We start from the raw sequence: 15,496 nt of genomic DNA, 5'->3' as shown, positions 1-15,496 counted from the left end.
AATGCGTCCATTTCTTCTAGATTGCCTAATTTTTTGGCTCCGTTCTCTTTTTGATATGTCTGGCCAGGGGTTTATCGATCTTATTAATTCTGTCAAAGAACCAGCTCCTGACTTCATTGATGTGTTCTACTGTTCCTTTGGTTTCTATTTCATTGATTTCTGCTCTGATCTTTATGAATTTTCTTCTCCTGCTGGTTTTAGGCTTTAATATTCTGTTCTTTTCCAGCTCGTTTAGGTGTAGGGTTACGTTGTGTATTTAGGACCTTTCTCATTTCTTGAGAAAGGCTTGCATTGCTATATACTATCCTCTTTCGATGACCTTTGCTGCATCCCAAATGTTTTGAGCAGTTGTGTTTCCATTTCATTTGTTTCTATGAGGTTTTAAAATGTGCCTTACTGCCCCAGTTGGATTCTTTAACCTCTGTGTATTTGAATTCTTTCCAAATTTCCTGTCAAGATTGAGTTCCAGTTTCAAAGCATTGTGGTCTGAAAGTATGCAGGGAATGATCCCAGTCTTTTGGTACCAGTTGAGAGCTGATTTGTGACTGAGTATGTGATCTGTTGTGCAGAATGTTTGTTCCATGTGCACCCGAGAAGAATGTGTATTCTGTTGTCATAGGATGGAGTGCTCTGAAGTTATCTGTGAAGTCCATTTTGTGCAATGTGTCATTCAGAGCCTTTGCGTCCTAGTGGATCATCTGCTTAGATGATCTGGCCATTACAGTAGTGTTGTGTTAAAGTACCTACTATTATTATATGACTATCCATGTGTTCCTTTATTTTTGTTATTAATTGCTTTATAAGGTGGCCTGGGTGGCTCAGTCGGTTAAGGCTCTGCCTTTGGCTTAGGTCATGTTCTCAAGGTCCTGGGATCAAGCCCTGATCAGGCTGCCTGCTCAGTGGGGAGCCTGCTTCTCTCTTTCTTGCTGCCACTGCCTGTGTTCTCTGTGTGTGTGTGTGTGTGTCAAATAAATAAATAAATAATGAAATCTTAACAGAAAGTTGATTTATATAGTTGGCTGCTCCCACTTTAGACACATTAAAACTTATAATTGTCCAATTTTAGTTTTGGATAGACCCTTTAATTATGGCATAGTGAGTTTTCTTCATCTTTTGTTGTTGTTGTTTCTTCTCTTAATGCAGTCTTTGGTTTAAAATCCAATTTGTGGGATGACCAGGTGGCTCAGTGGTTGAGCATCTGCCTTCGGCTCAGGTCATGATCTAGTCCCACATCAGGCTCCCCGCACGGAGCCTGCTTCTCCCGCTGCCTGTGCCTCTGCCTTTCGCTCTCTGTGTGTCTCTCATGAATAAATAAATAAAATCTTAAAAAAATCCAATTTGTTTGATTTAAATATTGCCACTCCAGTTTTTTTTCATGTCCTTTAATATGATAAATGGTTTTCCACTCCCTCACCTTCAATGTGAAGTTGTCTTTGTGTCTAAAATGAGTCTCTTTCAGATAGCATATCAATGGGTCTTGCTTTTTTTTTATCTACTGTGATACCCTGTGTGTTTTGGTTGGGGCATTTGACTTGTTTACATTCAGAGAAAGGATTGAAAGATATGAATGTAGTGTCATTGTATTATGTGTAAAGTCCGTGTTCTGATCTGTGTTACTTTTGGGCTCTCTGTTTGCTTAAAGTTTCCCCTTTACCACTTCTTGCAAAGCTGTTTTAGGGATCACAAATTCTTTTAGTTTCAGTTTGTGCTGGAAGCTTTTTATCTCCCCTTGTATTTTGAATGAGAGCCTTGCTGGATAAGATTCTTGGCTGTAGACTCTTCTCCTTGAGCACCCTGAGTATATCATGCCAGCTCTCTCTGGCCTGCTAGGTCTCTTTGGATAGATCCGCTGCCAGTTGAATATTTCTCTCCTTCTTGGTTCAGGGCCTCGTGTTCCAAGCTGCTTTCAGGATTTTCTCTTTGGGTCTGAAATTTGCAAGCTTTGTTATTATATTGGAGATATTGACCTGTTTTTTATTGATTTTGAGGAAGGTTCTCTGTGCCTCCTGGCACTTGAGTGCCTGTTTCTTTCCCCAGATGAGGGAAGATCTCTGCTATAATTTGCTCAAATATGCCTTCTGCCCCCTCCTTCCCCTCTTTTTCTGGGATCCCCATTATTCTAACATTGTTTTGCTGTGTGGTACGAAATCATCTCTCAAATTCTCCTGTCATAGTCCAGTGGTTGTTTCTCTCGCTTTTCCTCAGCTTCTTTATTCTCCATTGTTTTGTCTTCTATATCACTACTTCTCTGTGAAGCCTCATTTATCCTAGCAGTTAGAACCTTCATTTTTGATTGCATCTCACTGAGATTAGCCTTTTTTATCTCAACTTGATTAGATATCAGTTGTTTTATTTCTCCAGAAAGGCATTCTCTAATGTCCTCTGTGTTTCTTTTAAGCCCAGCTATTATCTTGATGGTCATTATTCTGAACTCTCGCTCCAGCCTCTTCCTTCTATCCATGCTGATTAGGTTCCAGGCAGTCAGTACTACCTCTTGTTCTCTTTGTGGCGGTGAGTTTTTCCATCTTGTCATTCTGTCCAGAGAAGAAGAGATGAGTGAGAGAACAGAATAGAAAAATATCAAGAATGACCCCAGATAAATACATGCTAAACAAATCAGAAGAGACCCGAAGCCAATTTAAAGGTTAACAAAGGAGATAATAGAATTAGAGAGATCAAGAGAGCAGAGCAGTACACCGATACTATGTGAATTTTGGTCTTTTTGTTAGGAAATTGCATCCCCAAATGGTTAAGAGGAAACCTTGTATATATACAAAAATAAAATTAAATACAAGGAAAGTCTAGAATGTAAGTGTAAAAATGGAAATTAAAAGTCAAAATAAAAAGGATATTATCAGCCAGTTGAACAGAACAGAGCAATATACTATATCATAAGTTTATTTTGGTCTGTTTGTTAGAAGAAACTACATCCCAAAATTGTAAAGAATGAAAAACTTCATTATATGCAAAAATAAAATTAAATGCAATGAAAGGATAGAATGTAACTGTAAATATGAAAATTAAGATAGATTTTAAAAATATTATAATCAGACAGATGAAGAGAATAGAGCAGTATAGTAGATTCTGGTTGTATTTTAGTCTATTTCTTAGAAGGAACTACTTCCCGAAATGGTACAGAAAGAAAAACTTCAATATATACAGGAATAATATTAAGAGCAGTGAAAGGATTGAATGCAAGTGTAAAAAGGTAAATTGTAAGAGTTGATAAATGAAGAAAATGGTTGAAAGCAAAAAGAAAATTAAAATAGAAAGACTAAGGAGTCATGAGAAATAGCCATGAGTTCTGTATACTGTTTGCCCCTAGCACTGGAGTTCTGCAGCTCTGTATGATGAGTAAAGTTGGTCTTAGCAGGAAGTTGTTGCTGACCTCCTGAGGGAGAGGCCTGTTGCACTGATTCTTAGGTGTCTTTGCTTAGGGTGGGATTGCACCACCCTTGCCAGGGGGCCAGGCCAGGTAAGCAGCTCCAGATTGCTCTCTGTGGCTTTTGTTCCCTGAAGGCTTTCTGGGCAGCTTTAGAGGATGAGAATGAAAATGGTGGCCTCCTAATTTCCAGCCCTGGAATTGAAAGATCTCACTCCCTACTGTGTCTCCCTGGTTTCTGTCTGCACTCTGTATTCACCCAGCCTGTGACCAAGCATTTTTATCTCAAGCACAGACCCCCTTTCGATTTTCCAAACTTTGCAGACCCCTGTAGCTCCCATTCACACTGTGCCTCTGGGGGGAAGGAGGAGGTCTTGCCCAGTTTTTCCTGCTTGGAAAGTGGTCACCTGACTGTTCCTCGGTTTGGGGTTTATGGCAACACTGAGCTGAATACCCACTCCTGGGCTCACTGATTGCAACTGGCTTCCCCGCTCAAACGCCTTGGCAACTGCCATACTCAGGCGCCGCCCCCATTCCTTCTGTGACCCCGCCCCCCCAGGGATCCTGAGACCACACTGTCCGTCCCACTTAGGATGCTGCCCCCCGTTGCCACCTGAGCATCTTTCAGACAGGGATGTCCTCACTGGAACAGACCTCTTAAAAGTTCTGGTTGTGCACTCTGCTGCTGTATCACTTTCCAGGACTTGCCTTCTAGCTTCCAGAGGTTCCCTGCCGCCCTGGTTTAATCTTCTGATATATGCCTCTGATTCATTTCTCCACACCTCCTACCTTGCAGAAAGCGGTCGCTGTTCTATTTGTAGAATTGCAACAATTCTTTTCTTGGATCTCTGTCTGAGTCCACAGGTGTTCAGAATGATTTGATACCTATGTAGCTGAATCCCAGACACCAGACAAAACTAGGGTCTCCTACTCCTCCACCATCGTCCTCTTCTTCCAGAAATTCTGTATATTCGATTGATCAATATTAATTGTACTTTTTATTAGAATCCTCTAAACAGCATTATAGGTTTCTTCTCAGTTATCCAGATTAAAATAAGTAGGGATTTATTTTATTTATGTGATTAGCTTTCTATTTAAGCAAATTGTAGCTTTTACTTTCTAAAAGTATCATTTCCAGACCACGTTTCATAAGCAAACTAAAATTCCTACAATAATGTCTCTTGTTTAACTTGAACATTGTAAGTAACGTTTAACTTATTTCAGATGCAGCAGATGTTGGAAGACAGTATACTCAGAGAACTAAAAGAAGGTATGTTGCCAAATTCACAAATTTAGATGGTCATTAATTTCTGAAATAAACCACAAATAGTAACTGGCATCCCTTCCCCTTGTTAAAATTTTGTCTAGATATATCTAATAAAAAATGTAAAACATAAACATAGTGAATAAGAGACTTAATCCTCATTTGGTCATCGTGTTTCATACCTTTTTTATTTTTATTTTTTAAGATTTTATTTATTTATTCATGATAGCCACACAGAGAGAGACAGAGAGGCAGAGACACAGGCAGAGGGAGAAGCAGGCTCCATGCAGGGAGCCCGACGTGGGATTCGATCCCGGGTCTCCAGGATCGTGCCCTGGGCCAAAGACAGGCGCCAAACCGCTGTGCCACCCAGGGACCCCTCATACCTTTTTTAAAAACCTGCAGCCTGTATGCCTGTTAGCACTTTTGGCTGTAATCTTCCTTCACTTGTGCCATCGCTATGGAACTGTCAATCTGAAAATGTGGGCGTTCTCAAATTCTTGTTTCTGCTAGTGGTAGAAGACCAAACAGACCAGACTTGTCTCAGTAATACTTAGTTAAGCAATTATATAGTTCATATAGCTGTCCCTTGACAGGTGACATTTCAATCTCCAGCCACTGGTTTTGCCATTGGGTAAAATTCCAGGTTTCTTAGCATGGAATATAAGCACCCAAATCAATTTGGTTCTTGCCACATTGGTGAGCCTTCTCTGTCGCCATTACCCTACTCTGCTGCTTTGCAGAGAGTAATCTTTCAGGTATCAGCCTTCCTATTCCCTCCACAGAAAAGCAGACAATATTGATAGAAAACCAGGATGTCCCTTCTGTGTGTTCTTATAATGTCTTGTTTTAAACCTGCCATGATATATTTGACTCTAGATATTGCCTGTTAGATTTTTCAGTTGATAGTATATGATTGTTCAGGGGTGGACTGTGCCATCAGCTTGCAATCTCATCTTGTAATGAGAAAACCAGAAGCGCTAGTGTTTATCCACAGTAGTAATTAATTCAATGGGCAATCGTGAGCAAACTTGATTTAATAGTAATCTTGTATTTTATATTGTAGTTATATGTAGATATTTTTCATCCTTTTAACACTCAGAAGATTCCAACTTTTTTTTACTAACTTCTAGTTAACTACAAAGTATTTCAGATAAAGAATATTATTCTTTCTCTTTTTCAGTTGCTCATGATTGAGAATCAGGATTCTGTAGATCTTCTCCTTTAGGACCTACTGACGAATCAAATGTAAATCAAGATCTAGTACTGCAAGCATCACGAGAATATGTAGAGATTTTGAATAGAAAGTATATGATCTGAAAGCTATATAGTAAAAGTTTATTACCTAGATGTTTAATATAACATTTTAATTGTTTCCCAGTAAATATCTGATGTACAAAAAATCTTTATTAAAGGAAATTTTGTTATATCGTGTGTAATGAAAGTTTATATATTATTTTAAGCTATGTTTCTTGGCATCTGATTAAATTTAAGCATATTTTCTACATGGAAACCAGCATTATTGAGTTTTACAGGCTCCAATCTGCCCAAGTAGATCGGACCAAGTTGTTGATAATGTTTTGGGGCTGGTAATTGGTAGTTGTTTTTTTTTTTTTTTTGTATTTTCTATGTTTTATTACTAGACATATGGATTTAGACACACATCATTTTGATATACTGCTGCTAAAGCTATCACCAATGTTTGTATGTATTTCAATTTTTATAGTGCCATAAACCCTGTGTATAATTTCAATTTTAAATACTTATTATTCATAGTTCTTTCCTCATGGTGAAAAAGATTTGCCTAAGGCTTTTTATCTTTTCTTTTTTTTTTAATTTACTTTTTGAGAAGAGTCTTAAAATTAGAGAAAAGAAAAAATAGAGAAAACGACCTTTTCCCTCCAGAATGGTTTGAAAGTAAATTGTTAATTTATGCCCAATTCCTGTGGCCCCTATATCCTGCAAGTCAGTACATTCCACATAGCTACCGTACAACCCTGCCAATCAGAAAATCAACACTAATACAATTGTCCCTTGAATAATGTGGAGCTTAGGGGGGCACTGATCCTCTGTGTAAAAATCTGTGAACTTTTGACTCCCCAGGCACTTAACTACTACTAATCTACTGTTGACCAGAATATTGTACCAAAACAGTCAATTAACCTATTTTTTGTGTGTTATATGTATTCCATTCTATATTCTCCTTATAAAGTAAGCTAGAGAAAAATGTTATTAAGAAAAATCAGAAGAGGGTAGCCCGGGTGGCTCAGCGGTTTAGTGCCGCCTTCAGCCCGGGTGTGATGCTGGAGACCCGGGATCAAGTCCCACATCAGGCTCCCTGCATGGAGCCTGCTTCTCCCTCTGCCTGTGTCTCTGCCTCTCTCTCTCTCTCTCTCTCTCTCTCTGCCTCTTATGAATAAATAAAATCTTTTAAAAAAAGATCAGAAGGAAGAGAAAATACATTTACAGTACTGTGTTTTTTAAAAATTGGCATATAAGTACACCCATTCAAACTATGTTAGGTATACATTATGTTTTTAAATTTAAATTCAATTTCCCAACATTTAGAAGGGTCATCGTTTTCAGATAAAGTTTTTGATAATTCATCAGTTGCATGTAACACCAAGTGCTCATCACGTCACATGCCCTCCTTCATGACCATCACTGATTTACCCCATCCCCCCATTCACTTCCCTTTCAGCAACCTTCAGTATGTTTTCTGGAGTTGAGTCTCTCATGGTTTGTCTTCCTCTCTGATTTTTCCCCATTCAGTTTCCCCTCCTTGCACTATTTCTTATATTCCACCTATGAGGGAGACCATATGATCATTGTCTTTCTCCAGTTGACTTGTTTCACTCAGCCTGATACCCTCTAGTTCCATGCCCATTGATGTAAGTAGTAGGTTTTCATCCTTTCTGACGTCTGAGTAATATTCCATTTTGTATGTATATCACATCTTTTTTTTAAAAGAATTCATCTATTTACTCATGAGAGAGAGAGAGAGGCAGAGACACAGGCAGGGGGAGAAGCAAACTCCATGCAGGGAGCCGGACATGGGACTCTTCCCGGATCCCAGGATCATGCCCTGAGCCAAAGGCAGACACTCAACCGCTGAGCCACCCAGGGGTCCCATACCACATCTTCTTTATCCATTCCTCTGTTGAAGGACATCTTGGCTCCTTCCACAGTTTGGGTATTGTGGATATTGCTACCATAAACATTGAGGTGCAGGTGCCCCTTCATTTCACTACATTTGTATCTATGGGGTAAATACCCAGTTGTGCAATTGCTACGTCAACTATCCCCTCTATCATCTAAACCTCATATTCTGGGCAGCCCCGGTGGCGCAGTGGTTTAGCACCGCCTGCAGCTCAAGGTGTGATCCTGGAGACCGGGGATCGAGTCCCACATCAGGCTCCTTTCATAGCATGGAGCCTGCTTCTCCCTCTGTCTGTGTCTCTGCATCTCTCTCTCTCTCTCTCTCTCTCTCTCTGTGTGTGTGTGTCTCATGAATAAATAAAATCTTCTAAAAAAATAAACCTCATATTCTTTTAAAGCTCTGACATTTGTCTGTAGTATCCTTTATAGCAAGGGAAGGTCCTATTCAAAACCATGTACTGAACTAAGATGTTGTGTTTCTTAGTCTCTTTCAGTTTAGAACAGTTCCTTAGTCTTTCCATTGATTTTTGTGACTTTTAATCCTTTGAAGAGTTCATTCCAGTAACGTAGAATGTCTTTTCAGTGTGGGTTTTTCTTACGTATCTTATGTTTCCTTATGATAAAATTAAGATTATATTTATATACATATACATATATGTATTTTAGCAAGAGCACAACTGAACTGGTCCTCTACTCTTCTCATTGCATCATATCACGTGACCTACAGTTTTGATTTGTCCCATGGTTGGTGACGTTGATCGCTGGAGTAGTATCTTCAGTTTTCTTCCCCAGAATGTTAACTTTGCACTTTACAATTAGTATTTTATGGAGAAGTACTTTGAGATATATAAAAACCTCCTTTCTGAGATACCCTGTACCAGGCCACTTCTGCAGATGATGTGCCTCACTTACAGGCTCTGAAAACCCATGCTGGGCTGTTCTTTCCCTGTGTGGATGCCTCCTGAACCTTTGAAGTCTGTGATACCTCATCCTAAGTTACTCACCTTTCAGAGATGCTATGTCTTGAGCTCTAAGACTGTTCAGGTGGCACTCCTACATTTATGCCTTCCCAATTCTGTGCCAGGCTCCAATACCTCCCTCTGGGACACCACCGCTCCTTGTTTCTGTTCCTGTGCTTTTGGACTGAAATCTTTGGGAACGGAAAGGATAAAGGGGGAAAGGGCTCCATAGGTCTTTTATAATCAACTTATGAAGCTTTACAATGCAAAGATTTGGATTGGGATTGCATTGAATCTATAAATATTTTGAAGGGAAGAGACATTTATAATATTGAGTTTTCCAAACAATATTTTAATTGCTCTACTCTCAGTGTTTAAAAAAATTTCTTATAAAGATCCTGCAAGATATATTTTAGATTTATTTTCAGTTATTTGATACTTTTGATCCTATTTTAAATTATTTTTAAAAATCAACTTCATTTCCTGTGTATAGCTTATAGAAATAAAAATACTTTGCATATTGAGCTTCTATCAGCTCAGCTATCTTTTTTTAAGATTTATTTATTTATGATAGATGGAGAGAGAGAGAGAGAGAGAGAGAAAGAGAGAGGCAGAGACACAAGAGGAGGGAGAAGCAGGCTCCATGCCGGGAGCCCAATGCAAGACTTGGGCTTGCAAGATGCTGGGACTCCAGGATCATGCCCTGGGACAAAGGCTGGTGCCAAACCGCTGAGCCACCCAGGGATCCCCAGGATCAGCTATCTTGATAAACTATCTTACTATTTCTCATAGTTCTGGAGTCTAGGAAGTCCAAAATCAAGGCACTGACAGATTAGTGTCCAGTGAGGGTCTGCTTCCTGGTTCATGAGTGCCTGTCTTCCTCCTATGTCTTCATAAGGGACAGGGTCAAGGGAGCTCACTCCAGCCTCCTTTAGAAGGGCACTAATCTCAAATCAGGAGGACTACACCTTCATGACTTAATCACTTACCAAAGGCATCACCTCCAAATATCATCACATTGAACACTAAGACTTAAAACCTGAGTTTGGAGGAGTGGGTATAGAAATATTCAGTGTAGAGCAAGGCTGTTCCTTGTTCTTGGCCATATAGACTTCACAATATGGGTGCTTGCAATATGGTTCACAATAATCTCTTGTGATACTTGTATATCTGTGGCATCAGTTCTTTTATCTCCTATTTTATTTTATTTTATTTTATTTTATTTTATGGAGTTAAAAGTTTTTTCTACTTGAGTATAGTTAACCCGTTACAGTAGTTTCAGGTGTACAGCATAGGCATTCGGTTTCTGTATGCATTATACTATGCTCACCACAAATGTAGCATCCATGGATTTTTTTAAGCCACTTTTAAAATAAAAAGGATTTTACTTAAGAGAGCACAAGGAATTCGGCCTGAGATTTAAAGAGAAAACAGCTGGAATGCTACAGTGAAAAGAGTTTTCACTTCTATCAAAGTAGGAAGACAGAAAAAATAAAAAGCATCCAAGGGGGAGGAGGCCCCGCAAAGAGCCTGGCTCAGACCTGGCGGCAAGTGACCCCAGTACAGGAAAGGCCAGTCCCAGAGATGCAGGTTTACCAATCTTCCCGGAAGGAAAGGCACTTGCAGGGAGTTCGGGCAGGATCCCAGGATGGGCAGGGATGCCCTCAGGCTCCCAGGGGCACTAACAGAGGAACTGCGCCCCAAGGGAGAGGGCGCCACATACTATGGGCCGAGCTCCCTAAAGGGCTGCAGCATGCGCCCGGAGGGGCCAGGAGCGGCTCAGGCGGCGGCTCCGCTTCGAGGGGGCTGCATGGCCCAGGAGCGTGATTCCACCGGCACAGACCCCAGATCCCAGGGCACCAGGGGAAGCAGCCCAGGATCTGGCACTCCCCCCGGGACAGGCGGAAGCCGAGAGAACACACGGCAGTAAGGAGGCTCCTGCTCTGGGTGCAGCCCGCCTGTGGAGCACCCAGGCCCCTTCGGACTGGGAGCTGTGGTAATTACTGCGGGAGCTGACTCCAGGGCTGGAGACCTGGCCGCCGCCACTGTTGTTCCTCCTATTGTCACTTTTTACCAGGGACTCAGCAGGGGCCTCATAGGATAAACAGCTCCCACTGAGCCCTGCACCTGGCAGGGGGCTGGGCAGCTCCCCCAGGTGCACACACCTCTGAGAATCAGCATTGCTTGTAGAAGCAGGCCCATGCCCCAGAAGACCAGCTGGAAGGACAGGGAAAGCAAGTTCTTGACCAAAGCAGTGCTGGAAACTAACAGGGGAAGTCGAGGGATTTACAATATATAGAATCAGAGGATACTCCCTCTTGTTTTTTGTTTTCTGTTTCCTGCCTCCCCCCCCCCTTTTTTTTCTCTCTCTATCTTTCTCCTTTTTCCAGTACAACTTGTTTCTGGCCACTCTGCACTGAGAAAAATGACTAGAAGGAAAAATTCACCACAAAGGAAAGAATCAGAAACATCCTCTCTCCCATAGAGTTACAAAGTTTGGAATACAATTCAAATTCAGAAAGCCAATTCAGAAACACAATTCTAAACCTACTGGTGGCTCTAGAAATAAGGATAAGGGATTTAAGATACTTCATGACTGCAGAATTGAGATCTCATCAGCCTGAAATTAAAAATCAATTAAATGAGATGCAATCCAAACTGGAGGTCCTAACAATGAGGGTTAACGAGGTAGAAGAACCAGTGAGTGACATACAAGACAAGTTGATGGCAAGGAAGGAAGCTGAGGAAAAAAGAAAAAAAAAAAGATCACGAGGAAAGGTTAAGGGAAATAAATGACAGCCTCAGCAGGAAAAAATCTACGTTTAATTGGGGTTCCAGAGGGCACCGACAGAGACAGAGGACCAGAAGGCATATTTGGACAAATCATAGCTGAGAACTTCCCTTACTTGGGAAGGGAAACAGGCATTCAGATACAGGAGATAGATTCCCCCCCACCCCTGCCCTGGGGAAATGAATAAAAACCACTCAACACCTCGACCTTTAATAGTAAAACTTACAAATTCCAAAGATAAAGAGAAGATCCTTAAAGCAGCAAGAGACAAGAAATCCCTAACGCTTATGAGCAGAAGTATTAGAATAACAGCAGAGCTCGCCACAGAGGCCTGGCAGGCCAGAAAGTGCTGGCAGGATATAGTCAGGGTCCTAAATGAGAAGAACCTGCAGCCAAGAATACTCTATCGAGCAGGAGCTCATTCAGAATAGGAGAGATAAAGAGCTTCCAAGATAGGCAGAAACTGAAAGAATATGATGAGCACCAAACCAGCTCTGCAAGAAATATTAAGGGGGACTCAGTAAAAGAAAGAGGTAGTCCAAGGAAACAATCCACAAAAACAGGAACTGAATAGGTATCATGATGACACTAAATTCATATCTTTCAATAGTAATTCTGAACGTGAATGGGCTTAATGACCCCATCAAAAGGTGCAGGGTTTCTGACTGGATAAAAAAGCAGGCCCCATCTACTTGCTGTCTACAAGAGACTCATTTTAGACGTAAGGTCACCTACAACCTGAAAATAAAAGGTTGTGGAACAATTTGCCATTCAAATGGTCCTCAAACGACAGCAGGGGTAGCCATCCTTATATGAGATGAATTAGTTTATCCCAAAGACTGTAGTAAGAGATGAACAGTGACACTATATCATACTTAAAGGATCTATACTAGAAAGGACCTAACAATCATAAATATATATGCACCTAATGTGGGTGCTGCCAAGTATATCAATCAGGTAGTAACCAATGTTAAGACATACTTAGATAATAATACACTTATACTTGGTGAGTTGAACACAGCGCTTTCTATAATCAACAGATCTTCGAAGCACAACATCTCCAAAGAAACGAGTGTTAAATGATACACTGGACCAGATGGATTTCACAGATATTTATAGAATCCTACATCCAAACACAACTGAATACACATTCTTCCCAAATGCACATGGAACTTTCTCCAGAATAGGCCACATACTGGGTCACCAATCAAGTCTTAACCGATACCAAAACATTGGGATTGTCCCCTGCATATTTTCAGACCATAATACTTTGAAATTAGAACGAAATCACAAGAAGTAGTTTGGATGGATTTCAAACAGGTGGAGGTTAAGGACCATCTACTAAAATATGAAAGGGTCAACCAGGAAATTAGAGAAGAATTAAAAAGATTTGTGGAAACTAGTGAGAATGAAGATACAACCATTCAAAATCTTTGGGATAGAGCAAAAGGAGTCATGAGGGGGAAATACATCACAATACAAGCATCCGTCTCAAAACTGGAAAAAACTCAAATACAAAAGCTAACCTTACACCTAAAGGAGCTGGAGAGAAACAGCAAATGAAACCTTCACCCAGCAGAAGATGACAACAAAGATTCGAGCAGAACTCAATGAAATAGAGACCAGAAGAACTGTGGAGCAGATCAACAAAACCAGGAGTTGGTTCTTTGAAAGAGTTAATAAGATAGATAAACCATTAGCCAGCCTTATTAAAAAGAAGAGAGAGAAGACTCAAATAAATAAAATAATGAACGAGAAAGGAGAGATCACCATCAATACCAAGGAAATACAAACGATGTTAAAAACTTACGCCAATGAATTAGGCAATCTAGAAGAAATGGACGCATTTCTGGAAAACCACAAACTACCAAAACTAGAACTGGAAGAAATAGACAACCTGAACAGGCCAATAACCAGGGAGGAAACTGAAGCAGTCATCAAAACCCTCCCAAGACACAAAAGTCCAGGGCCAGATGGCCTCCCAGGGGAATTCTATCAATACTTTAAGAAGAAACCATACCTATCCTACCAAAGCTGTTCGGAAAGATAGAAAGAGATGGAGTACTTCCAAACTCATTTTATGAGGCCTGCATCACCTTAATTCCAAAACCAGACAAAGACCCCACAAAAAGGAAAATTATAGATCAATATCCCTGATGAACACAGATGCAAAAATTCTCAACAAGACAGTAACCAATAGGCTCCAACAATACATTAAAAAGATTATTCACCATGACCCAGTGGGATTTATCCCCGGGATACAAGAATAATGTCATGAAAATACTTTGTATGATACTATATTGACAAATAGATTTTACCACACATTCTTCCAAACCCACAGAATGTATAACACCAAGAGTGGATCATAATATAAACTATGGACCTTGAGTAATAATGATGTATCAGTGTCGATTCATCAGTTGTGACAAGTGCCCCCCTCCCCTGCCCGCTGGAAAATCTTGACGTAAGAGAGGCTCTCTCTCTGTCTCTCTGTCTCTCTCTGTGTGTGTGTGTGTGTGTGTGTGTGTGTGTGTGTGTGTGTTTTGGGTGAGACAGGTATGTGGGAAATCTCTACTTTTTCCTCAACTTTTCTGTGACTCAAAAACTGCTCTGGAAAAAAAAAAAAGCCCTAATAATTAATTAGTTGAGCTGCAGAAGAAAAGTCTGAGCTAGCAGAGGTTAGTTCATGAGGTTTAAGGAAAGAAACTATCTCTATGACATAAAAGTGCAAGGTGAAGCAGCAAGTGCTGATGCAGAAGCTGCAGCAAGGTATCCAGAAGTTGTAGCAAAGAGAATTAATGAAGGCAGCCACACTGAACTGCAGATTTTCAATGTAGATTAAACAGCCTCATAGTGGACGTTAGGACTTTCATAGCTAGAGAGAAGTCAATGTCTGGCTTTAAAGCATCAAAGGACAGGCTGACTCTCTAAGTTAGGGGCTAATGCAGCTGGTGACTTTAAGCCAAAGCCAATGCTCATTTACTATTATGAAATTCCTAGGGCCCTTTAGAATTATGCTAAATCCCTTCTATCTGTGCTCTATAAATGGAACTGCAAAGCCTAGATGACCGTACATATATTTATGACATGGTTTCTTGAATGTTTTAAGTCCACTGTTGAACTGACTGCTCAGAAAAAAAAAGATTCGTTTCAAAATATGACTGCTCACTAACAACACACCTGGGCACCCAAGGGCTTTGACAGAGAGGTACAGTGAGATTAATGCTGTTTTTCTACCTCTAATACAACATCCATTCTGCAGCCCATGGATCAAGTGGTCATTTTCAACTTTCAAGGCTTAATATTTAAGAAACACATTTCATACAGCTATAGATGCCATAGATACTGATTTCTCTGATGGATGTGGGAAAAGTCCATTGAAAGCCTTCTGGAAAGGACTGACCACGCTAAATGCTATTAAGAACATTTGTGATTCGTGAGAAGCATTCAAAATATCAACAGAAATAGGAATTTGGAAGAAGTTGACTCTAAACCCCAGGGATGACTTTGAGGGGCTCAAGACTTCAGTGGAGGAAATAACTGCAAATGGGGTGGAAACAGCAGGAGAACTAGAATTAGAGGTAGAACCTGAAGATGTGACTGAACTGCTGCAATCTCATAATAGAACTTGGATGAAATAAGTCAGTTAGATAAAGATCAATACCATATCATTTCACTTATATGTGGAATTTAAGAAATAAGACAGATGAACATAGGGGAAGGGAAGACAAAAAAGAGAAGCAAACCACAGGAGACTCTTATCTACAGAGAACAAACTAATGGTTTCTGGAGGGGAGATGGGCGAACAGGGTGATGAGCATTAAGGGGTGCATTTGTGATGAGCACATGATGTTATACATTAGTAAGGAATCACTGTACTCTACTCCTGAAACCAATATTGCACCACATACTAACCAACTAGAATTTAAGCAAAAACTTAA

The 15,496-nt window shown here is 40.4% G+C and overlaps 1 protein-coding gene and 1 long non-coding RNA gene across 3 annotated transcripts in view; both read left to right on the top strand.

Moving 5' to 3' along the window:
- LOC119878798 (ankyrin repeat domain-containing protein 26-like) overlaps positions 1–15,496 on the top strand; it is a 68,820-nt gene that overhangs the window by 52,140 nt on the left and 1,184 nt on the right. The gene's annotated exons all lie outside the window — the stretch shown is intronic.
- Positions 2,213–6,151, top strand: LOC119878799. Its single transcript, XR_005387162.1, has 2 exons — positions 2,213–4,652; positions 5,830–6,151. It is a non-coding gene; the product is annotated as an uncharacterized LOC119878799 (long non-coding RNA).

This window comes from Canis lupus, unplaced genomic scaffold (assembly GCF_011100685.1).
Source record: "Canis lupus familiaris isolate Mischka breed German Shepherd unplaced genomic scaffold, alternate assembly UU_Cfam_GSD_1.0 chrUn_S1924H2123, whole genome shotgun sequence".
Classification (NCBI taxonomy): Eukaryota; Metazoa; Chordata; class Mammalia; order Carnivora; family Canidae; genus Canis; species Canis lupus.
The sequence above is the reverse complement of the archived record's forward strand: the minus strand, read 5'-3'. Positions and strand labels throughout refer to the sequence as shown.